Genomic DNA, 26,901 nt, shown 5'->3' on the forward strand with positions numbered 1-26,901 from the left:
TCATGACTGCTGTGCCAAGTTCAACAAGAACCACATCATCAAGTTCGCAGATGATACAACGGTTGTGGGTCTCATCAGTAACGACGATGACTCAGCCTACAAAGAAGAGGTGAAGCAACTCGCTGTCTGGTGTGACATTAATAACCTGTCCCTGAATATCAACAAGACGAAGGAGATCGCTGTTGGCTTCAGGAGAAAGCACACAACACACAGTCCACTCACAATCCATGGCAATGGTGTGGAGCTAGTGAGCAGTACCAAGTTCCAGGAAGTACACATCACTGAAGACCTGACATGGACCACTAACACCGCCTTGCTTGTTAAAAGGGCACATCAATGACTCCACTTCCTTCATCGGCTAAAGTATCGTCTGCAAATTTAACCAGTTTACTGTACGTATTGGTGTCAATATCGTTAATATAAATCAGGCACAATAGTGGTCCTAAAATTGAACCCTGCTGCGGTACCCCGCTATGAACGCAGGCCCACTGTGACATTGTGCTACTAATAACTACTCACTGCTTCCTGTCAGATACCCAGTTTTCAATCCATGCTGCTAGAGTTCCTAGAATCCCTGCAGCTTTGTATTCTGGAGGTTGTGGGCAAAACGCAGGGAACAGCCCAGGATGGGGCGCCAACCCATTGCAGAATATTAGGTACCTTCCAAAGATATTTTAGCAAAATGTCCAATGGTTCAGAATGCAGATGAGGACCTTTGGGGCAGATATTCCTATTTTTAAAAAGTAGGACCAGGACAATTATCACAACTCTCAGCCTGCCTAGAAAAAGCTAGAGAAGTACTGTAGAGCAGGAATGTGCGGGGCAGGGTGTTTGAAAACCAGAGGCATAACGGAGGGTTAGCGTTAGGGTTAACCCTAACCCACCCCTAGAAAGAATGGATTTATCGTAGACCCACTTAAAAATTTTCGAAAATGTGCATGTGTCAGACGAGAAGTGCATATATGCAGTTATACGGTATAACAGTATACCCACCTACCAAGACAGCATTACACCACTGCCGAGCACCTTCCTGTTCTGACTCCTTAATGTGAACTCGTGTCTGAGTTTTTAAGGTACCGAGTTCCCCTTTTTTAAAAGGTTTCCACAAACACTTGAGAGAAAAGAAGAGTGTGAACTGGATAAAGTTTAAGAAACTGCTGTGATACCCTTAAAGAACACAGATCTTTGAAGTGCATTCATTGAGAATAAATGAAGCAGCCATGGATAAAACCATTAATATAAGCAAAGGATAAATCCTGCTTAGAATCAATATTTTATCTGTCCTGATGCCAACAGAACAGCGACAAGTTACAGTTGTGCGATGTACATAAATACAACCAGACAACAATACAGTAGGGTGCAAGATTTTACTGAAAGCACATTTTATTTACAATATACTGCAACTGACCACGGGGCGGCATGGTGGTTGCAGTGGTTAGCACTGTTGCCTCACACCTCTGGGACCTGGGTTCGAGTCTCCGCCTGGGTCACATGTGTGCGGAGTTTGCATGTTCTCCCCATGTCGTCGTGGGGCTTCCTCCGGGTACTCCGGATTCCCCCCACAGTCCAAAAACATGCTGAGGCTACCACGACCCAGTAGGATAAGCGGTTTGGAAGATGGATGGATGGATGGATGGATGGATAGATGTAACTGACCACAGGGTAGCCAGAGTTGTTGCTCCTTCGCAGGGTTACGGGGATATTTACATCCCATAAGAGCAGCCCAAAAATTAGGCTGCAAAGAGGCTGCGGAGGAGGACTTTGGCTGCCCTTGGTCTGGTGGTAGGAGAAAATGGATGGATGGATGTAACTAGCCACAGTTCTTACTCCTTCGCAGGGTTACGGGGATATCTTCATCCCATAAGTGCAGCCCAAAAATTAGGCTGCAAAGAGGCTGCGGAGGAGGACTTTGGCTGCCCTTGGTCTGGTGGTAGGAGAAAATGGATGGATGGATGTAACCAGCCACAGTTCTTACTCCTTCGCAGGGTTACGGGGATATCTTAATCCCATAAGAGCAGCCCAAAAATTAGGCTGCAAAGAGGCTGCGGAGGAGGACTTTGGCTGCCCTTGGTCTGGTGGTAGGAGACAGTCCTAGGTTGGACATGGAGCCCGTCGTTTCTTGATATTCTGTAGTGAACAGAGCCAACACCAACCATCAGACTAGTGTTACCTGAAGCATAATAAACTCCTAATACGTCCGGCACCTTTTTAACTCCTCAAAACCAAGCCTAGTACCTTGAGCAGCATCTTTGGGATCTTCCAGAAGGATCTGAAGAAAGAAACGATCCTCCCATGTCTGCTGCCCGAATTGATATCTGGGGCCTCGGGGTCTCCTTCACCGTCTGCACCACCTGAAAACAATAATGCAGGGTGAGTATACAGGCCTTTTTACCACTTTCCATTACCTTCTTCTTGAGCTTGGGCCATGGGCATATGCTAATCACTCTGTTGAAAGGTGTGCGATCCGCAGGTGATGCAGTACCTGTCGCAGCTGCTGTGGCTGGGCTGCAGCACGTATCCTGGACCGCAGGTGTGCATGGTTCCTCACCATGCGGTAAGTTGCGGTCCAGGTGGAGGAACTTTAAGGAAATATTTTTGAGCAGAGCCTGGCCAGACTCACTCAGTTTATCAGCCATCGGCAGAACAACAAAGCACCTTGTCTTGCTTCTATGTATTCTGAAGCAGACACTATCTGCTTTACCCTGCTCTTCAAAGTGCACCTCCACGTGCCAGACTGCATTAATTTTGCTGCACATTTTAGTGTTTGAAAGATTATTTTAAATAATAAGATCACTAATCTTTATTATCTTATTCAGAGAAGTGTAGGTAACAGAACTAGACACAGTGCTATAAGATATCGTACTGACACTCGGGAACTGCGCCTCAGAATTTATACACGGCTATTGCTTACGTAGTCTTGGAACGTACAATCGTCTCCATGGAAATAGAATTCAGCGGGACAGCCAATGAGATACCTAGCTACTGCAGCCAATGAAATGCCTAGTTGTGACAGCGATGGCGTGCCTACGGGAAGTTTAACATAATAAAATTTCCATCCTCACAATGACTTTCTTTTCAGTCGGAATGGATCCAATAACAAGGTCTCCTGTACCGACGTTAATAATATGTTCCGGCCAAACAACCGTGACGACAAAAATCGGCCACGGTCTTACAATGAGCAATTTTCATTACCAAAACACACTCGTAATTTAGGTGTTTCAGATAGGAAAAGAGTAAAGAACACCACATAAATGTCACTGCCTGAACATATATTTTATATATGACCAATAAAGTGAAGTGGCAAGCAGAATACAGAATCGGTATACAATGCGTTTATACAGATCCTTCCAGACATCATGTGAAACGATAGAAACCGTACTTGTAAATGTTTCTAAACTTAAACTATATTAGGCCATTGGTTTGTCAGGGCACAGCACACAGTGACAGCCTTATACAGCATTGTGGCTTATTATCCATGCAGGCGAATATACACATACATGCACTGATAAGCGTGTCATTACAGTTTTGCTGTTTACTTTTGTCTTTAAAAAGCATTCACTACGTAACGCTAAGTTTAACAGGAGCAGATTAACCCATTTCTGTTACCCTCCGTAGTGAGGCTAGCGTAGGTTAAACAACGTGAAAATACCAACTTAAGAAGACAAAAAAATGCATATTCAGTAATACTACTTAAACAAAAAACATCGTACTTGCATCCATGAAAATGCCGAAAGCAAACGCGCACTAAGGGAGATACCGTGTTGAAAGTGATCTCATTCCGTCTCACCGCTGCGACCCAGGCCATCCGACGCCTCTTCGTTACCTCCTCTACCTGCTGTCCATATCCTCTTTTCCAAGTGGGAAACCGAAAAAATCTCACGTTGTGCTCCACCTTTTTACCATTTCTACCATGTGTAAGGCACCATGTGCCTTAGTATGGCAGCCTCTCACACAGCACGGGTGTCCCATCTCACGAAAGACAATGCCGCAGGCTATCGCTCGGACTTGAACTGTATCCACCCAAAATGGCGATTCGACCCACAATGCACTGCGGCCATAGCGAAAAAGACCGATATACGCAGTGTCTACCGTAATTTATATATTTACAGTTGTGATTCGAATAAATACGAGTAAAGTCATTAATTGACCGAGTTGTCGTTTTTTTTAAAAAAAAATCTTCTCCTGTCTGCTATGTTGGTTGAATGCATAATCTATAAGACATAAACGGCTATGATAAATATCCATTATCGAATAGAAGCGGTCACCTGATTAGCGCGTGACGTGTGGGTAACATGGAGTCAGAGAAAACGGCGTCGCAATGCTAAGTTGGAGTATATGATCCCTGCATGACTTTTACGGATCTGTTGGGCAAGCCCGCAACTTTAAAAAATAGTTTGTAAGAGTAGAGCGCGATGGAGTACCAACTCCCTACGCTGCTTGTAATACGTGCAAAGTCATAGTCAAATATGCACCTGACTCGGGGACGATTGGCGTGCAGAAACACACTTGTAGCAGCAGATCGCTTGGTAAACGAGTGCAGCCAAAATAACTGGTTTTGTGAAGTGAGAAGTTCCAGAAATTATGAAGATCAGGCTCAGGAACACGATGGCTCGCATGTGGGTGCAAGATTTGAGACCTTTTGTTTTTATAGAAGCACAAGGATTCATCGACATGGCGAAGGAGTTGCTTCACATCGCTGCGACTTATGGGACCAGCATTGAGATCAATGGGGTCTTAGCGAGTGCACAGAGTGTTTCTCGCCATCCAGAGAAGGATTATGAAAAAATAAACAAATTTGTAATAGAACGGCTCCAACAGGTATGCCTGCTTTCAATATATCTGGGCTACGTGTTGTAATTGTTATGCTTATCTAATGAAGTACACGTACTAGACTTGGAATAGGCTTCACTCTAGTACTTTGTCAGCTTTTAAGAGTGCTGGACCAATCATATAAATAACTCTGAACAGTATAATGATGGACCACACTTCGCTTATTAGTAATTTATTTTAGTGAAATGCAGATTATATTCAGTACACCTGTCACACAAACGCGTTTTCTCCTAATGCCTTCTTGAATCAGTGTGAACATGTGCGATCCTGCCCTATTCTGTTCAATCTTACGAAGTAAACATGCCTAAATATTTTCTGGTTAATGTGTTGTGTGACCAGTTAGCCGCGGGGAGCCCTCGAGTCACGCGGGAAGCTCGTCGCTGGGAGTCTGGCTGTGGGAACTAATTCTGTGCCTTTTTTACCAGAATAAACGGCTGTGCGAGCCGAAGTGGAAAGGTGTGCGGGTGACTATTTACCTAATAGTCCCCTAATGGAAGTAGTTAATAGTACTATTTATCTGCATAGCATGAATAACAATCTGACATATTTATTCTTATATTCATGATTAACAAATTATTAATTAATTACTCAGAAACTAGTTCCTCTGGATAAAGGTGTTATCAGTTGTCTGTGCATGAATAACTTGTGATTGAGTTAGTATTGCTGAGGTAAAGTAGACCCTTCCTTACCAAACACCAAGTAACTAAATCATTATACAATTATGATTCATTAAAAAACTGCTAACTAAACATTAAAATGTTGGTTATGTTACAAGTAAATTTCACCCAGGTGATCACAGGGATATGTGGGTTTCTGGGGTGTGAGGGTCAGGCCAGAATATATTGTGTGTATATGTCCAATTTATGGCACCATTCGTTAGACAGAGTCAAACTGTTGCTCTCAAACATTGTTCTCTTAATCACCTGAGTCAGTGTACTGTAGAAGGGATTAGGGCTGCAACGATTCATCGAGTAACTCGATTACAAAAAATCCTCGATGCGAATTCTTTGCTTCGATGCTTCAAAAAATGAAAAATGTCTAAAGTTTGGGACCATTTCAATCAAAAGAAAAGCGAACATACTGTACAGTGTGTCCATTGTAAAACCGAATTAGCTTACCACAATAGCACAATGTTAATGATTCAACATCTCAACAGAAAGCACCCAGTCTATGCATGCAGTCCACAGAGCAGAGCCAGCATACAAAGTAAGCGAGAGCGCTTCACTCACATTGGCCGCTAAAACAGACATGCGATAGAAACGTATTTATGGGCATATGTGTGAATAAAAAAGTATAACGAGATTCAGCCCAAGCAGTCCTTATTTTCCTCAATAAATACACTGATACAACAACAGTGAAAATGATGCTGTCGTAGTTAATTAACATGGAGCTGGAGCCTGTCTGTATACTAAGAGCAAAGAGACGGTTCTGTTACAGAGATGGTGAACTCAGGTGCAGTGAAGGAAAACAACAGCAGTGCTTGTAATCTCTACAAAACCTGTACTGGTAAAGAGCTGGCGAGAGTCTGTAATCAAACCTGCTGTTCAACAAGCTGAAAGGTGAAGAAAAGCGATGTTTTCAGCTGCTCCCATCCACCGCCGTTTGTCTTCCACAGCAGCAAAGCTACAGTAAAGCTATACAAGTTAAAATAGAAGCTGTTTGTATGCAGATAAACTGTTAGCTTAGTTTGACACAATATTTAAATTTGGCAACTTGCAGCAGGCTGACAGCAGCCGTCACACTTTGTCGCAATGATACCTGAAGCATGCAGGAGTGAGTCTAAGGGGGAGCATGGGGTGTTGTCAGCTAGATCTGTTTCAAGGCCTTAGTAATATTACTCTGTAGCTTGATTAATATGAATAATATTACATAATTATATTTATAATATATTTCTATTATTATAACATAAACATTAGACCATAACACCCCCCCCCCCCCAACAGCCTTGGGCCAGTGAGTCTCTGAGACACTGAATTATCGAACCGCCACATGCTCCTTTAAAGGCTTACATACACACTCATTCTCTAACACACTTAAACACACACACACTCATTCTCTAACAGACTTAAACACACACACTCTTACTCACATTCACTTACACACACGAACATGAGCACAGCATTCCTATCTCATCCAGGAGATACAATCCTGTCAGAACTTTATTATGCCTCCTATAAATGTACAAGAACACAGACAGTAAAGGGCATTTTAATTTATGCCTTAATTTAAGATATATGTATACTTTTATTTGACATCATTTTATTTATTTTTGCATTTAAGAAAGTGTTTTCTTTTAAAAAGCAAAACAAATATGTACATAAATGCACTAAAAGGGTTTAATTCTTTTGTCAGTTGTTTTATGGAGTTCAGTCATTAAAAATGTTCCTACAATGGATGGTACTTGCACTCCGTGGTAGAATACGGCAACTGTGAGACACTGTGCAATATTTGTAGCCGGGAGAAGCGCAATTTCGTTCTACTATGCACTCTGGAATTGTATGGTCCGAATGACAATAAAGTTCACTTTGACTTTTCACCGCTCCATCCGACGCTTGGCATTGTGCTTGGTGATGTGAGGCTTGCATGAGCTGCTCGGCCATGGAAGCCTGTTCCATGAAGTACAGTTTGTGTGTTGGAGTTCAGGCCAGAGGAAGCTTGGAAATCTGCAGTTATTGAGTCAGCAGAGCGTTGGCGACTTTTACACACCGTGCACCTCAGCACTTGCTGACCCCGCTCTGTTACTTCTCGTGGTCTGCCACTTTATATATATTTATTTATATTTCACAACCGTCACCATCGTCATCATTTTCTGTTTGCTGCTTCCAATGAAGGCTGCAATTTTACTATAACCTGACATAATGCAGTTATCCTCAGTTTGATTTAATGTATAAAAGCACTCGGTGGTCAGAGTGACTAATCTGTGAAAGCCAGTTTATTTTTCCAAACAGTAGAATGAAAAAAGTTTTAAAACTAAGTGATTATAAGAGAAAAACAATAAGGTGTCAAGAGAGAGGAGTGAAGAACAGAGTGAAAGAGAAGAAGCACAAGGGTCAAATAGACCCCAACTTTGCTCTTCTTTGATATCATCTTGTCTTTAGTAACTAACGTGTTCCTGTTGACCAGCCGAGAACTGTAGCCCCTTACTGTTAAAAAAAAAAAACATTCCTTTTCCTGAACTAGTACTACATAGTGCATAGAGCTAAGATCCAACCCCCATAGATGCTGAGCTAATTGTTTCATTTGATCAAATGACCAGGGAGATAATTGCTTTAATCTGGCATTAACCGCATAATCAGTGATGTGCTATTATCTAACCTGAATAACCTGCAGAGAAAACTCCAGCTGGGCAAATGGAGGATCCAGGACTATAATCTGTGCAGATTGTTATTAAATGAGCTTAATGGCTAAGGGCAATTCCCAAACATGTTGAGTGAAAACTGCTGTAAGTGAAAGTAATATTTCCCCTTGGGGAGGCACCCTACCTTGAACTGTGGCTTCCTGTTTTTTGTTAAGCTACAGAGTCTTATATAACGCATTAATCCAGCCATGAAAGTGCCTCAGTTAATCAAAAATATACATTATTGCGCAACAATACTTTCCCTGTTATTCATTATTAATTTCTTCATCCATAATTAAATTACAGTTATTGTGGGTAATACGAAACAATTTAACTTGAAGTTGTCTCAAACCACATTTCTATGAGTTTTATAGTTAAAATAGCCAATAAAAGACAGATACAATTTTCCAATAAGGAGGTAATATAAAGCTATTTCCATATTGATTTGAGGGTGTGTAAGAACTCCCATAAACAAGATTGATTGTGGTTATTATTTAACAAATCATAGGGCAGATACAGAAACGCATTGAACATGTGACTATCCCTTGATGTTACGCATCTTCAGCGAACCTGTAGCCAGCTTTTTTTTTCCTTTGAAGGTACATGAAGGCGTCTTGTGGGCTCACAATCTACAGGATGGAAGGTGGGGGTCAGGAGCAGTGTCATTTGTGCAGCAGGTATGAATGGGAAGGACCCGGATGGATCAGACCTTGGCGATGGACATTGGCGTTGGGAACATGGAAGGTTTCTGGCTGGTAAAGAGGCGGAGCTAGTGTGGGAATGCATATGAGAGTGAATGTTGTGTGAGTGTGCCCTGCGATGGGCTGGCCCCCCATCCTGGGTTGTTCCCTGCCTCGTGCCCATTGTTTCCGGGATAGGCTCCAGACCCCCCGTGACCCAGTAGGATAAGCGGTTTGGAAAATGGATGGATGGATGGATATTCTCCCCCTAATTTCCACTTATGGCCACGAGTTCTAGTATTTAAACTAATATTGAAATAACCATTTGGCTGAACCGCATCCAGACCCGTTAGAATCTTATATAACTGGATCACGTCCCCCTTTACTCTCCTTTGCTCGAGGCTAAACATATTCAGCTCAGCTAACCTCTACTCATAAGACATTCCTCTAAGACCAGGAATCATTCTTGTAGCCTTACCTTTTCCACGGAAGCAATGCCCTTCTTAAGGTATGGTGACCAAACCTGCATAGAATATTCTAGGTGGGGTCTTACCAAGGAATTATACAATCGTAGCATCACTTCCCTTGTCTTAAACTCCACATACCTAGAGATGTAACCCAACATCCTCATACACTGAAGAGAGTGGGACATGGAAGCATCAACATACACACCGATGTCTTTCTCATAATCAGCTACCTTTATTTCAGTGGAACCCATAAAATATCTGTACTTTATATTTCTGCTCCCTGCATGGATTACCTTACATTTATCTACGTTAAATTTCATCTGCCAGGTATCAGCCCAGTCGCTAATTAAATTCAGATCCCGTTGTAGCTTTGCTGCTGCTAGATCAGTATCTGCTACACCACCCACCTTGGTATCGTCTGCAAATTTAACCAGTTTACTGTACGTATTGGTGTCAATATCGTTAATTTAAATCAGGCACAATAGTGGTCCTAAAATTTAACCCTGCGGCGGTACCCCGCTATGAACGCAGGCCCACTGTGACATTGTGCTACTAATAACTACTAACTGCTTCCTGTCAGATACCCAGTTTTCAATCCATGCTGCTAGAGTTCCTAGAATCCCTGCAGCTTTGTATTCTGGAGGTTGTGGGCAAAACGCAGGGAACAGCCCAGGATGGGGCGCCAACCCATTGCAGAATATTAGGTACCTTCCAAAGATATTTTAGCAAAATGTCCAATGGTTCAGAATGCAGATGAGGACCTTTGGGGCAGATTATCCTATTTTTAAAAAGTAGGACCAGGACAATTATCACAACTCTCAGCCTGCCTAGAAAAAGCTAGAGAAGTACTGTAGAGCAGGAATGTGCGGGGCAGGGTGTTTGAAAACCAGAGGCATAACGGAGGGTTAGCGTTAGGGTTAACCCTAACCCACCCCTAGAAAGAATGGATTTATCGTAGACCCACTTAAAAATTTTCGAAAATGTGCATGTGTCAGACGAGAAGTGCATATATGCAGTTATACGGTATAACAGTATACCCACCTACCAAGACAGCATTACACCACTGCCGAGCACCTTCCTGTTCTGACTCCTTAATGTGAACTCGTGTCTGAGTTTTTAAGGTACCGAGTTCCCCTTTTTTAAAAGGTTTCCACAAACACTTGAGAGAAAAGAAGAGTGTGAACTGGATAAAGTTTAAGAAACTGCTGTGATACCCTTAAAGAACACAGATCTTTGAAGTGCATTCATTGAGAATAAATGAAGCAGCCATGGATAAAACCATTAATATAAGCAAAGGATAAATCCTGCTTAGAATCAATATTTTATCTGTCCTGATGCCAACAGAACAGCGACAAGTTACAGTTGTGCGATGTACATAAATACAACCAGACAACAATACAGTAGGGTGCAAGATTTTACTGAAAGCACATTTTATTTACAATATACTGCAACTGACCACGGGGCGGCATGGTGGTTGCAGTGGTTAGCACTGTTGCCTCACACCTCTGGGACCTGGGTTCGAGTCTCCGCCTGGGTCACATGTGTGCGGAGTTTGCATGTTCTCCCCATGTCGTCGTGGGGCTTCCTCCGGGTACTCCGGATTCCCCCCACAGTCCAAAAACATGCTGAGGCTACCACGACCCAGTAGGATAAGCGGTTTGGAAGATGGATGGATGGATGGATGGATGGATAGATAGATGTAACTGACCACAGGGTAGCCAGAGTTGTTGCTCCTTCGCAGGGTTACGGGGATATTTACATCCCATAAGAGCAGCCCAAAAATTAGGCTGCAAAGAGGCTGCGGAGGAGGACTTTGGCTGCCCTTGGTCTGGTGGTAGGAGAAAATGGATGGATGGATGTAACTAGCCACAGTTCTTACTCCTTCGCAGGGTTACGGGGATATCTTCATCCCATAAGTGCAGCCCAAAAATTAGGCTGCAAAGAGGCTGCGGAGGAGGACTTTGGCTGCCCTTGGTCTGGTGGTAGGAGAAAATGGATGGATGGATGTAACCAGCCACAGTTCTTACTCCTTCGCAGGGTTACGGGGATATCTTAATCCCATAAGAGCAGCCCAAAAATTAGGCTGCAAAGAGGCTGCGGAGGAGGACTTTGGCTGCCCTTGGTCTGGTGGTAGGAGACAGTCCTAGGTTGGACATGGAGCCCGTCGTTTCTTGATATTCTGTAGTGAACAGAGCCAACACCAACCATCAGACTAGTGTTACCTGAAGCATAATAAACTCCTAATACGTCCGGCACCTTTTTAACTCCTCAAAACCAAGCCTAGTACCTTGAGCAGCATCTTTGGGATCTTCCAGAAGGATCTGAAGAAAGAAACGATCCTCCCATGTCTGCTGCCCGAATTGATATCTGGGGCCTCGGGGTCTCCTTCACCGTCTGCACCACCTGAAAACAATAATGCAGGGTGAGTATACAGGCCTTTTTACCACTTTCCATTACCTTCTTCTTGAGCTTGGGCCATGGGCATATGCTAATCACTCTGTTGAAAGGTGTGCGATCCGCAGGTGATGCAGTACCTGTCGCAGCTGCTGTGGCTGGGCTGCAGCACGTATCCTGGACCGCAGGTGTGCATGGTTCCTCACCATGCGGTAAGTTGCGGTCCAGGTGGAGGAACTTTAAGGAAATATTTTTGAGCAGAGCCTGGCCAGACTCACTCAGTTTATCAGCCATCGGCAGAACAACAAAGCACCTTGTCTTGCTTCTATGTATTCTGAAGCAGACACTATCTGCTTTACCCTGCTCTTCAAAGTGCACCTCCACGTGCCAGACTGCATTAATTTTGCTGCACATTTTAGTGTTTGAAAGATTATTTTAAATAATAAGATCACTAATCTTTATTATCTTATTCAGAGAAGTGTAGGTAACAGAACTAGACACAGTGCTATAAGATATCGTACTGACACTCGGGAACTGCGCCTCAGAATTTATACACGGCTATTGCTTACGTAGTCTTGGAACGTACAATCGTCTCCATGGAAATAGAATTCAGCGGGACAGCCAATGAGATACCTAGCTACTGCAGCCAATGAAATGCCTAGTTGTGACAGCGATGGCGTGCCTACGGGAAGTTTAACATAATAAAATTTCCATCCTCACAATGACTTTCTTTTCAGTCGGAATGGATCCAATAACAAGGTCTCCTGTACCGACGTTAATAATATGTTCCGGCCAAACAACCGTGACGACAAAAATCGGCCACGGTCTTACAATGAGCAATTTTCGTTACCAAAACACACTCGTAATTTAGGTGTTTCAGATAGGAAAAGAGTAAAGAACACCACATAAATGTCACTGCCTGAACATATATTTTATTTTAAATATGACCAATAAAGTGAAGTGGCAAGCAGAATACAGAATCGGTATACAATGCGTTTATACAGATCCTTCCAGACATCATGTGAAACGATAGAAACCGTACTTGTAAATGTTTCTAAACTTAAACTATATTAGGCCATTGGTTTGTCAGGGCACAGCACACAGTGACAGCCTTATACAGCATTGTGGCTTATTATCCATGCAGGCGAATATACACATACATGCACTGATAAGCGTGTCATTACAGTTTTGCTGTTTACTTTTGTCTTTAAAAAGCATTCACTACGTAACGCTAAGTTTAACAGGAGCAGATTAACCCATTTCTGTTACCCTCCGTAGTGAGGCTAGCGTAGGTTAAACAACGTGAAAATACCAACTTAAGAAGACAAAAAAATGCATTGCCGAGAGCAAACGCGCACTAAGGGAGATACCGTGTTGAAAGTGATCTCATTCCGTCTCACCGCTGCGACCCAGGCCATCCGACGCCTCTTCGTTACCTCCTCTACCTGCTGTCCATATCCTCTTTTCCAAGTGGGAAACAGAAAAAATCTCACGTTGTGCTCCACCTTTTTACCATTTCTACCATGTGTAAGGCACCATGTGCCTTAGTATGGCAGCCTCTCACACAGCACGGGTGTCCCATCTCACGAAAGACAATGCCGCAGGCTATCGCTCGGACTTGAACTGTATCCACCCAAAATGGCGATTCGACCCACAATGCACTGCGGCCATAGCGAAAAAGACCGATATACGCAGTGTCTACCGTAATTTATATATTTACAGTTGTGATTCGAATAAATACGAGTAAAGTCATTAATTGACCGAGTTGTCGTTTTTTTTAAAAAAAAATCTTCTCCTGTCTGCTATGTTGGTTGAATGCATAATCTATAAGACATAAACGGCTATGATAAATATCCATTATCGAATAGAAGCGGTCACCTGATTAGCGCGTGACGTGTGGGTAACATGGAGTCAGAGAAAACGGCGTCGCAATGCTAAGTTGGAGTATATGATCCCTGCATGACTTTTACGGATCTGTTGGGCAAGCCCGCAACTTTAAAAAATAGTTTGTAAGAGTAGAGCGCGATGGAGTACCAACTCCCTACGCTGCTTGTAATACGTGCAAAGTCATAGTCAAATATGCACCTGACTCGGGGACGATTGGCGTGCAGAAACACACTTGTAGCAGCAGATCGCTTGGTAAACGAGTGCAGCCAAAATAACTGGTTTTGTGAAGTGAGAAGTTCCAGAAATTATGAAGATCAGGCTCAGGAACACGATGGCTCGCATGTGGGTGCAAGATTTGAGACCTTTTGTTTTTATAGAAGCACAAGGATTCATCGACATGGCGAAGGAGTTGCTTCACATCGCTGCGACTTATGGGACCAGCATTGAGATCAATGGGGTCTTAGCGAGTGCACAGAGTGTTTCTCGCCATCCAGAGAAGGATTATGAAAAAATAAACAAATTTGTAATAGAACGGCTCCAACAGGTATGCCTGCTTTCAATATATCTGGGCTACGTGTTGTAATTGTTATGCTTATCTAATGAAGTACACGTACTAGACTTGGAATAGGCTTCACTCTAGTACTTTGTCAGCTTTTAAGAGTGCTGGACCAATCATATAAATAACTCTGAACAGTATAATGATGGACCACACTTCGCTTATTAGTAATTTATTTTAGTGAAATGCAGATTATATTCAGTACACCTGTCACACAAACGCGTTTTCTCCTAATGCCTTCTTGAATCAGTGTGAACATGTGCGATCCTGCCCTATTCTGTTCAATCTTACGAAGTAAACATGCCTAAATATTTTCTGGTTAATGTGTTGTGTGACCAGTTAGCCGCGGGGAGCCCTCGAGTCACGCGGGAAGCTCGTCGCTGGGAGTCTGGCTGTGGGAACTAATTCTGTGCCTTTTTTACCAGAATAAACGGCTGTGCGAGCCGAAGTGGAAAGGTGTGCGGGTGACTATTTACCTAATAGTCCCCTAATGGAAGTAGTTAATAGTACTATTTATCTGCATAGCATGAATAACAATCTGACATATTTATTCTTATATTCATGATTAACAAATTATTAATTAATTACTCAGAAACTAGTTCCTCTGGATAAAGGTGTTATCAGTTGTCTGTGCATGAATAACTTGTGATTGAGTTAGTATTGCTGAGGTAAAGTAGACCCTTCCTTACCAAACACCAAGTAACTAAATCATTATACAATTATGATTCATTAAAAAACTGCTAACTAAACATTAAAATGTTGGTTATGTTACAAGTAAATTTCACCCAGGTGATCACAGGGATATGTGGGTTTCTGGGGTGTGAGGGTCAGGCCAGAATATATTGTGTGTATATGTCCAATTTATGGCACCATTCGTTAGACAGAGTCAAACTGTTGCTCTCAAACATTGTTCTCTTAATCACCTGAGTCAGTGTACTGTAGAAGGGATTAGGGCTGCAACGATTCATCGAGTAACTCGATTACAAAAAATCCTCGATGCGAATTCTTTGCTTCGATGCTTCAAAAAATGAAAAATGTCTAAAGTTTGGGACCATTTCAATCAAAAGAAAAGCGAACATACTGTACAGTGTGTCCATTGTAAAACCGAATTAGCTTACCACAATAGCACAATGTTAATGATTCAACATCTCAACAGAAAGCACCCAGTCTATGCATGCAGTCCACAGAGCAGAGCCAGCATACAAAGTAAGCGAGAGCGTTTCACTCACATTGGCCGCTAAAACAGACATGCGATAGAAACGTATTTATGGGCATATGTGTGAATAAAAAAGTATAACGAGATTCAGCCCAAGCAGTCCTTATTTTCCTCAATAAATACACTGATACAACAACAGTGAAAATGATGCTGTCGTAGTTAATTAACATGGAGCTGGAGCCTGTCTGTATACTAAGAGCAAAGAGACGGTTCCGTTACAGAGATGGTGAACTCAGGTGCAGTGAAGGAAAACAACAGCAGTGCTTGTAATCTCTACAAAACCTGTACTGGTAAAGAGCTGGCGAGAGTCTGTAATCAAACCTGCTGTTCAACAAGCTGAAAGGTGAAGAAAAGCGATGTTTTCAGCTGCTCCCATCCACCGCCGTTTGTCTTCCACAGCAGCAAAGCTACAGTAAAGCTATACAAGTTAAAATAGAAGCTGTTTGTATGCAGATAAACTGTTAGCTTAGTTTGACACAATATTTAAATTTGGCAACTTGCAGCAGGCTGACAGCAGCCGTCACACTTTGTCGCAATGATACCTGAAGCATGCAGGAGTGAGTCTAAGGGGGAGCATGGGGTGTTGTCAGCTAGATCTGTTTCAAGGCCTTAGTAATATTACTCTGTAGCTTGATTAATATGAATAATATTACATAATTATATTTATAATATATTTCTATTATTATAATATAAACATTAGACCATAACACCCCCCCCCCCAACAGCCTTGGGCCAGTGAGTCTCTGAGACACTGAATTATCGAACCGCCACATGCTCCTTTAAAGGCTTACATACACAGTCATTCTCTAACACACTTAAACACACACACACTCATTCTCTAACAGACTTAAACACACACACTCTTACTCACATTCACTTACACACACGAACATGAGCACAGCATTCCTATCTCATCCAGGAGATACAATCCTGTCAGAACTTTTTTATGCCTCCTATAAATGTACAAGAACACAGACAGTAAAGGGCATTTTAATTTATGCCTTAATTTAAGATATATGTATACTTTTATTTGACATCATTTTATTTATTTTTGCATTTAAGAAAGTGTTTTCTTTTAAAAAGCAAAACAAATATGTACATAAATGCACTAAAAGGGTTTAATTCTTTTGTCAGTTGTTTTATGGAGTTCAGTCATTAAAAATGTTCCTACAATGGATGGTACTTGCACTCCGTGGTAGAATACGGCAACTGTGAGACACTGTGCAATATTTGTAGCCGGGAGAAGCGCAATTTCGTTCTACTATGCACTCTGGAATTGTATGGTCCGAATGACAATAAAGTTCACTTTGACTTTTCACCGCTCCATCCGACGCTTGGCATTGTGCTTGATGTGAGGCTTGCATGAGCTGCTCGGCCATGGAAGCCTGTTCCATGAAGTACAGTTTGTGTGTTGGAGTTCAGGCCAGAGGAAGCTTGGAAATCTGCAGTTATTGAGTCAGCAGAGCGTTGGCGACTTTTACACACCGTGCACCTCAGCACTTGCTGACCCCGCTCTGTTACTTCACGTGGTCTGCCACTTTATATATATTTATTTATATTTCACAACCGTCACCATCGTCATTATTTTCTGTTTGCTGCTTCCAATGAAGGCTGCAATTTTACTATAACCTGACATAATGCAGTTATCCTCAGTTTGATTTAATGTATAAAAGCACTCGGTGTTCAGAGTGACTAATCTGTGAAAGTTTATTTTTCCAAACAGTAGAATGTAAAAAGTTTTAAAACTAAGTGATTATAAGAGAAAAACAATAAGGTGTCAAGAGAGAGGAGTGAAGAACAGAGTGAAAGAGAAGAAGCACAAGGGTCAAATAGACCCCAACTTTGCTCTTCTTTGATATCATCTTGTCTTTAGTAACTAACGTGTTCCTGTTGACCAGCCGAGAACTGTAGCCCCTTACTGTTAAAAAAAAAAAACATTCCTTTTCCTGAACTAGTACTACATAGTGCATAGAGCTAAGATCCAACCCCCATAGATGCTGAGCTAATTGTTTCATTTGATCAAATGACCAGGGAGATAATTGCTTTAATCTGGCATTAACCGCATAATCAGTGATGTGCTATTATCTAACCTGAATAACCTGCAGAGAAAACTCCAGCTGGGCAAATGGAGGATCCAGGACTATAATCTGTGCAGATTGTTATTAAATGAGCTTAATGGCTAAGGGCAATTCCCAAACATGTTGAGTGAAAACTGCTGTAAGTGAAAGTAATATTTCCCCTTGGGGAGGCACCCAACCTTGAACTGTGGCTTCCTGTTTTTTGTTAAGCTACAGAGTCTTATATAACGCATTAATCCAGCCATGAAAGTGCCTCAGTTAATCAAAAATATACATTATTGCGCAACAATACTTTCCCTGTTATTCATTATTAATTTCTTCATCCATAATTAAATTACAGTTATTGTGGGTAATACGAAACAATTTAACTTGAAGTTGTCTCAAACCACATTTCTATGAGTTTTATAGTTAAAATAGCCAATAAAAGACAGATACAATTTTCCAATAAGGAGGTAATATAAAGCTATTTCCATATTGATTTGAGGGTGTGTAAGAACTCCCATAAACAAGATTGATTGTGGTTATTATTTAACAAATCATAGGGCAGATACAGAAACGCATTGAACATGTGACTATCCCTTGATGTTACGCATCTTCAGCGAACCTGTAGCCAGCTTTTTTTTTCCTTTGAAGGTACATGAAGGCGTCTTGTGGGCTCACAATCTACAGGATGGAAGGTGGGGGTCAGGAGCAGTGTCATTTGTGCAGCAGGTATGAATGGGAAGGACCCGGATGGATCAGACCTTGGCGATGGACATTGGCGTTGGGAACATGGAAGGTTTCTGGCTGGTAAAGAGGCGGAGCTAGTGTGGGAATGCATATGAGAGTGAATGTTGTGTGAGTGTGCCCTGCGATGGGCTGGCCCCCCATCCTGGGTTGTTCCCTGCCTCGTGCCCATTGTTTCCGGGATAGGCTCCAGACCCCCCGTGACCCAGTAGGATAAGCGGTTTGGAAAATGGATGGATGGATGGATATTCTCCCCCTAATTTCCACTTATGGCCACGAGTTCTAGTATTTAAACTAATATTGAAATAACCATTTGGCTGAACCGCATCCAGACCCGTTAGAATCTTATATAACTGGATCACGTCCCCCTTTAGTCTCCTTTGCTCGAGGCTAAACAGATTCAGCTCAGCTAACCTCTACTCATAAGACATTCCTCTAAGACCAGGAATCATTCTTGTAGCCTTACCTTTTCCACGGAAGCAATGCCCTTCTTAAGGTATGGTGACCAAACCTGCATAGAATATTCTAGGTGGGGTCTTACCAAGGAATTATACAATCGTAGCATCACTTCCCTTGTCTTAAACTCCACATACCTAGAGATGTAACCCAACATCCTCATACACTGAAGAGAGTGGGACATGGAAGCATCAACATACACACCGATGTCTTTCTCATAATCAGCTACCTTTATTTCAGTGGAACCCATAAAATATCTGTACTTTATATTTCTGCTCCCTGCATGGATTACCTTACATTTATCTACGTTAAATTTCATCTGCCAGGTATCAGCCCAGTCGCTAATTAAATCCAGATCCCGTTGTAGCTTTGCTGCTGCTAGATCAGTATCTGCTACATCACCCACCTTGGTATCGTCTGCAAATTTAACCAGTTTACTGTACGTATTGGTGTCAGTATCGTTAATTTAAATCAGGCACAATAGTGGTCCTAAAATTGAACCCTGCGGCGGTACCCTGCTATGAACGCAGGCCCACTGTGACATTGTGCTACTAATAACTACTAACTGCTTCCTGTCAGATACCCAGTTTTCAATCCATGCTGCTAGAGTTCCTAGAATCCCTGCAGCTTTGTATTCTGGAGGTTGTGGGCAAAACGCAGGGAACAGCCCAGGATGGGGCGCCAACCCATTGCAGAATATTAGGTACCTTCCAAAGATATTTTAGCAAAATGTCCAATGGTTCAGAATGCAGATGAGGACCTTTGGGGCAGATTATCCTATTTTTAAAAAGTAGGACCAGGACAATTATCACAACTCTCAGCCTGCCTAGAAAAAGCTAGAGAAGTACTGTAGAGCAGGAATGTGCGGGGCAGGGTGTTTGAAAACCAGAGGCATAACGGAGGGTTAGCGTTAGGGTTAACCCTAACCCACCCCTAGAAAGAATGGATTTATCGTAGACCCACTTAAAAATTTTCGAAAATGTGCATGTGTCAGACGAGAAGTGCATATATGCAGTTATACGGTATAACAGTATACCCACCTACCAAGACAGCATTACACCACTGCCGAGCACCTTCCTGTTCTGCCTCCTTAATGTGAACTCGTGTCTGAGTTTTTAAGGTACCGAGTTCCCCTTTTTTAAAAGGTTTCCACAAACACTTGAGAGAAAAGAAGAGTGTGAACTGGATAAAGTTTAAGAAACTGCTGTGATACCCTTAAAGAACACAGATCTTTGAAGTGCATTCATTGAGAATAAATGAAGCAGCCATGGATAAAACCATTAATATAAGCAAAGGATAAATCCTGCTTAGAATCAATATTTTATCTGTCCTGATGCCAACAGAACAGCGACAAAAGTTACAGTTGTGCGATGTACATAAATACAACCAGACAACAATACAGTAGGGTGCAAGATTTTACTGAAAGCACATTTTATTTACAATATACTGCAACTGACCACGGGGCGGCATGGTGGTTGCAGTGGTTAGCACTGTTGCCTCACACCTCTGGGACCCGGGTTCGAGTCTCCGCCTGGGTCACATGTGTGCGGAGTTTGCATGTTCTCCCCATGTCGTCGTGGGGCTTCCTCCGGGTACTCCGGATTCCCCCCACAGTCCAAAAACATGCTGAGGCTACCACGACCCAGTAGGATAAGCGGTTTGGAAGATGGATGGATGGATGGATAGATGTAACTGACCACAGGGTAGCCAGAGTTGTTGCTCCTTCGCAGGGTTACGGGGATATTTACATCCCATAAGAGCAGCCCAAAAATTAGGCTGCAAAGAGGCTGCGGAGGAGGACTTTGGCTGCCCTTGGTCTGGTGGTAGGAGAAAATGGATGGATGGATGTAACTAGCCACAGTTCTTACTCCTTCGCAGGGTTACGGGGATATCTTCATCCCATAAGTGCAGCCCAAAAATTAGGCTGCAAAGAGGCTGCGGAGGAGGACTTTGGCTGCCCTTGGTCTGGTGGTAGGAGAAAATGGATGGATGGATGTAACCAGCCACAGTTCTTACTCCTTCGCAGGGTTACGGGGATATCTTAATCCCATAAGAGCAGCCCAAAAATTAGGCTGCAAAGAGGCTGCGGAGGAGGACTTTGGCTGCCCTTGGTCTGGTGGTAGGAGACAGTCCTAGGTTGGACATGGAGCCCGTCGTTTCTTGATATTCTGTAGTGAACAGAGCCAACACCAACCATCAGACTAGTGTTACCTGAAGCATAATAAACTCCTAATACGTCCGGCACCTTTTTAACTCCTCAAAACCAAGCCTAGTACCTTGAGCAGCATCTTTGGGATCTTCCAGAAGGATCTGAAGAAAGAAACGATCCTCCCATGTCTGCTGCCCGAATTGATATCTGGGGCCTCGGGGTCTCCTTCACCGTCTGCACCACCTGAAAACAATAATGCAGGGTGAGTATACAGGCCTTTTTACCACTTTCCATTACCTTCTTCTTGAGCTTGGGCCATGGGCATATGCTAATCACTCTGTTGAAAGGTGTGCGATCCGCAGGTGATGCAGTACCTGTCGCAGCTGCTGTGGCTGGGCTGCAGCACGTATCCTGGACCGCAGGTGTGCATGGTTCCTCACCATGCGGTAAGTTGCGGTCCAGGTGGAGGAACTTTAAGGAAATATTTTTGAGCAGAGCCTGGCCAGACTCACTCAGTTTATCAGCCATCGGCAGAACAACAAAGCACCTTGTCTTGCTTCTATGTATTCTGAAGCAGACACTATCTGCTTTACCCTGCTCTTCAAAGTGCACCTCCACGTGCCAGACTGCATTAATTTTGCTGCACATTTTAGTGTTTGAAAGATTATTTTAAATAAGATCACTAATCTTTATTATCTTATTCAGAGAAGTGTAGGTAACAGAACTAGACACAGTGCTGCAAAATATCGTACTGACACTCGGGAACTGCGCCTCAGAATTTATACACGGCTATTGCTTACGTAGTCTTGGAACGTACAATCGTCTCCATGGAAATAGAATTCAGCGGGACAGCCAATGAGATACCTAGCTACAGCAGCCAATGAAATGCCTAGTTGTGACAGCGATGGCGTGCCTACGGGAAGTTTAACATAATAAAATTTCCATCCTCACAATGACTTTCTTTTCAGTCGGAATGGATCCAATAACAAGGTCTCCTGTACCGACGTTAATAATATGTTCCGGCCAAACAACCGTGACGACAAAAATCGGCCACGGTCTTACAATGAGCAATTTTCATTACCAAAACACACTCGTAATTTAGGTGTTTCAGATAGGAAAAGAGTAAAGAACACCACATAAATGTCACTGCCTGAACATATATTTTATATATGACCAATAAAGTGAAGTGGCAAGCAGAATACAGAATCGGTATACAATGCGTTTATACAGATCCTTCCAGACATCATGTGAAACGATAGAAACCGTACTTGTAAATGTTTCTAAACTTAAACTATATTAGGCCATTGGTTTGTCAGGGCACAGCACACAGTGACAGCCTTATACAGCATTGTGGCTTATTATCCATGCAGGCGAATATACACATACATGCACTGATAAGCGTGTCATTACAGTTTTGCTGTTTACTTTTGTCTTTAAAAAGCATTCACTACGTAACGCTAAGTTTAACAGGAGCAGATTAACCCATTTCTGTTACCCTCCGTAGTGAGGCTAGCGTAGGTTAAACAACGTGAAAATACCAACTTAAGAAGACAAAAAAATGCATATTCAGTAATACTGCTTAAACAAAAAACATCGTACTTGCATCCATGAAAATGCCGAAAGCAAACGCGCACTAAGGGAGATACCGTGTTGAAAGTGATCTCATTCCGTCTCACCGCTGCGACCCAGGCCATCCGACGCCTCTTCGTTACCTCCTCTACCTGCTGTCCATATCCTCTTTTCCAAGTGGGAAACCGAAAAAATCTCACGTTGTGCTCCACCTTTTTACCATTTCTACCATGTGTAAGGCACCATGTGCCTTAGTATGGCAGCCTCTCACACAGCACGGGTGTCCCATCTCACGAAAGACAATGCCGCAGGCTATCGCTCGGACTTGAACTGTATCCACCCAAAATGGCGATTCGACCCACAATGCACTGCGGCCATAGCGAAAAAGACCGATATACGCAGTGTCTACCGTAATTTATATATTTACAGTTGTGATTCGAATAAATACGAGTAAAGTCATTAATTGACCGAGTTGTCGTTTTTTTTAAAAAAAATCTTCTCCTGTCTGCTATGTTGGTTGAATGCATAATCTATAAGACATAAACGGCTATGATAAATATCCATTATCGAATAGAAGCGGTCACCTGATTAGCGCGTGACGTGTGGGTAACATGGAGTCAGAGAAAACGGCGTCGCAATGCTAAGTTGGAGTATATGATCCCTGCATGACTTTTACGGATCTGTTGGGCAAGCCCGCAACTTTAAAAAATAGTTTGTAAGAGTAGAGCGCGATGGAGTACCAACTCCCTACGCTGCTTGTAATACGTGCAAAGTCATAGTCAAATATGCACCTGACTCGGGGACGATTGGCGTGCAGAAACACACTTGTAGCAGCAGATCGCTTGGTAAACGAGTGCAGCCAAAATAACTGGTTTTGTGAAGTGAGAAGTTCCAGAAATTATGAAGATCAGGCTCAGGAACACGATGGCTCGCATGTGGGTGCAAGATTTGAGACCTTTTGTTTTTATAGAAGCACAAGGATTCATCGACATGGCGAAGGAGTTGCTTCACATCGCTGCGACTTATGGGACCAGCATTGAGATCAATGGGGTCTTAGCGAGTGCACAGAGTGTTTCTCGCCATCCAGAGAAGGATTATGAAAAAATAAACAAATTTGTAATAGAACGGCTCCAACAGGTATGCCTGCTTTCAATATATCTGGGCTACGTGTTGTAATTGTTATGCTTATCTAATGAAGTACACGTACTAGACTTGGAATAGGCTTCACTCTAGTACTTTGTCAGCTTTTAAGAGTGCTGGACCAATCATATAAATAACTCTGAACAGTATAATGATGGACCACACTTCGCTTATTAGTAATTTATTTTAGTGAAATGCAGATTATATTCAGTACACCTGTCACACAAACGCGTTTTCTCCTAATGCCTTCTTGAATCAGTGTGAACATGTGCGATCCTGCCCTATTCTGTTCAATCTTACGAAGTAAACATGCCTAAATATTTTCTGGTTAATGTGTTGTGTGACCAGTTAGCCGCGGGGAGCCCTCGAGTCACGCGGGAAGCTCGTCGCTGGGAGTCTGGCTGTGGGAACTAATTCTGTGCCTTTTTTACCAGAATAAACGGCTGTGCGAGCCGAAGTGGAAAGGTGTGCGGGTGACTATTTACCTAATAGTCCCCTAATGGAAGTAGTTAATAGTACTATTTATCTGCATAGCATGAATAACAATCTGACATATTTATTCTTATATTCATGATTAACAAATTATTAATTAATTACTCAGAAACTAGTTCCTCTGGATAAAGGTGTTATCAGTTGTCTGTGCATGAATAACTTGTGATTGAGTTAGTATTGCTGAGGTAAAGTAGACCCTTCCTTACCAAACACCAAGTAACTAAATCATTATACAATTATGATTCATTAAAAAACTGCTAACTAAACATTAAAATGTTGGTTATGTTACAAGTAAATTTCACCCAGGTGATCACAGGGATATGTGGGTTTCTGGGGTGTGAGGGTCAGGCCAGAATATATTGTGTGTATATGTCCAATTTATGGCACCATTCGTTAGACAGAGTCAAACTGTTGCTCTCAAACATTGTTCTCTTAATCACCTGAGTCAGTGTACTGTAGAAGGGATTAGGGCTGCAACGATTCATCGAGTAACTCGATTACAAAAAATCCTCGATGCGAATTCTTTGCTTCGATGCTTCAAAAAATGAAAAATGTCTAAAGTTTGGGACCATTTCAATCAAAAGAAAAGCGAACATACTGTACAGTGTGTCCATTGTAAAACCGAATTAGCTTACCACAATAGCACAATGTTAATGATTCAACATCTCAACAGAAAGCACCCAGTCTATGCATGCAGTCCACAGAGCAGAGCCAGCATACAAAGTAAGCGAGAGCGCTTCACTCACATTGGCCGCTAAAACAGACATGCGATAGAAACGTATTTATGGGCATATGTGTGAATAAAAAAGTATAACGAGATTCAGCCCAAGCAGTCCTTATTTTCCTCAATAAATACACTGATACAACAACAGTGAAAATGATGCTGTCGTAGTTAATTAACATGGAGCTGGAGCCTGTCTGTATACTAAGAGCAAAGAGACGGTTCCGTTACAGAGATGGTGAACTCAGGTGCAGTGAAGGAAAACAACAGCAGTGCTTGTAATCTCTACAAAACCTGTACTGGTAAAGAGCTGGCGAGAGTCTGTAATCAAACCTGCTGTTCAACAAGCTGAAAGGTGAAGAAAAGCGATGTTTTCAGCTGCTCCCATCCACCGCCGTTTGTCTTCCACAGCAGCAAAGCTACAGTAAAGCTATACAAGTTAAAATAGAAGCTGTTTGTATGCAGATAAACTGTTAGCTTAGTTTGACACAATATTTAAATTTGGCAACTTGCAGCAGGCTGACAGCAGCCGTCACACTTTGTCGCAATGATACCTGAAGCATGCAGGAGTGAGTCTAAGGGGGAGCATGGGGTGTTGTCAGCTAGATCTGTTTCAAGGCCTTAGTAATATTACTCTGTAGCTTGATTAATATGAATAATATTACATAATTATATTTATAATATATTTCTATTATTATAACATAAACATTAGACCATAACACCCCCCCCCCCCCAACAGCCTTGGGCCAGTGAGTCTCTGAGACACTGAATTATCGAACCGCCACATGCTCCTTTAAAGGCTTACATACACACTCATTCTCTAACACACTTAAACACACACACACTCATTCTCTAACAGACTTAAACACACACACTCTTACTCACATTCACTTACACACACGAACATGAGCACAGCATTCCTATCTCATCCAGGAGATACAATCCTGTCAGAACTTTATTATGCCTCCTATAAATGTACAAGAACACAGACAGTAAAGGGCATTTTAATTTATGCCTTAATTTAAGATATATGTATACTTTTATTTGACATCATTTTATTTATTTTTGCATTTAAGAAAGTGTTTTCTTTTAAAAAGCAAAACAAATATGTACATAAATGCACTAAAAGGGTTTAATTCTTTTGTCAGTTGTTTTATGGAGTTCAGTCATTAAAAATGTTCCTACAATGGATGGTACTTGCACTCCGTGGTAGAATACGGCAACTGTGAGACACTGTGCAATATTTGTAGCCGGGAGAAGCGCAATTTCGTTCTACTATGCACTCTGGAATTGTATGGTCCGAATGACAATAAAGTTCACTTTGACTTTTCACCGCTCCATCCGACGCTTGGCATTGTGCTTGGTGATGTGAGGCTTGCATGAGCTGCTCGGCCATGGAAGCCTGTTCCATGAAGTACAGTTTGTGTGTTGGAGTTCAGGCCAGAGGAAGCTTGGAAATCTGCAGTTATTGAGTCAGCAGAGCGTTGGCGACTTTTACACACCGTGCACCTCAGCACTTGCTGACCCCGCTCTGTTACTTCTCGTGGTCTGCCACTTTATATATATTTATTTATATTTCACAACCGTCACCATCGTCATCATTTTCTGTTTGCTGCTTCCAATGAAGGCTGCAATTTTACTATAACCTGACATAATGCAGTTATCCTCAGTTTGATTTAATGTATAAAAGCACTCGGTGGTCAGAGTGACTAATCTGTGAAAGCCAGTTTATTTTTCCAAACAGTAGAATGAAAAAAGTTTTAAAACTAAGTGATTATAAGAGAAAAACAATAAGGTGTCAAGAGAGAGGAGTGAAGAACAGAGTGAAAGAGAAGAAGCACAAGGGTCAAATAGACCCCAACTTTGCTCTTCTTTGATATCATCTTGTCTTTAGTAACTAACGTGTTCCTGTTGACCAGCCGAGAACTGTAGCCCCTTACTGTTAAAAAAAAAAAACATTCCTTTTCCTGAACTAGTACTACATAGTGCATAGAGCTAAGATCCAACCCCCATAGATGCTGAGCTAATTGTTTCATTTGATCAAATGACCAGGGAGATAATTGCTTTAATCTGGCATTAACCGCATAATCAGTGATGTGCTATTATCTAACCTGAATAACCTGCAGAGAAAACTCCAGCTGGGCAAATGGAGGATCCAGGACTATAATCTGTGCAGATTGTTATTAAATGAGCTTAATGGCTA

General features: G+C 42.3%; 1 protein-coding gene across 3 annotated transcripts in view; it reads left to right on the forward strand.

Moving 5' to 3' along the window:
- The first annotated feature begins 3,443 nt into the window (after positions 1–3,443).
- The window catches only part of ighd (immunoglobulin heavy constant delta), a 93,608-nt gene continuing 70,150 nt past the window's right edge, over positions 3,444–26,901 (forward strand). The window contains exon 1 of one of the 3 annotated variants that reach the window (XM_049013542.1): positions 3,444–3,458. The gene's annotated coding sequence lies outside the window, so the exon portion shown is untranslated. Of the gene's footprint in view, positions 3,459–12,814; positions 12,830–22,108; positions 22,124–26,901 lie in introns of those variants that run through there. The other 2 variants (XM_049013543.1, XM_049013544.1) reach the window with 2 other exon arrangements.

The sequence above is a fragment of the Brienomyrus brachyistius genome, chromosome 5, assembly GCF_023856365.1.
Source record: "Brienomyrus brachyistius isolate T26 chromosome 5, BBRACH_0.4, whole genome shotgun sequence".
Taxonomy (NCBI): domain Eukaryota; kingdom Metazoa; phylum Chordata; class Actinopteri; order Osteoglossiformes; family Mormyridae; genus Brienomyrus; species Brienomyrus brachyistius.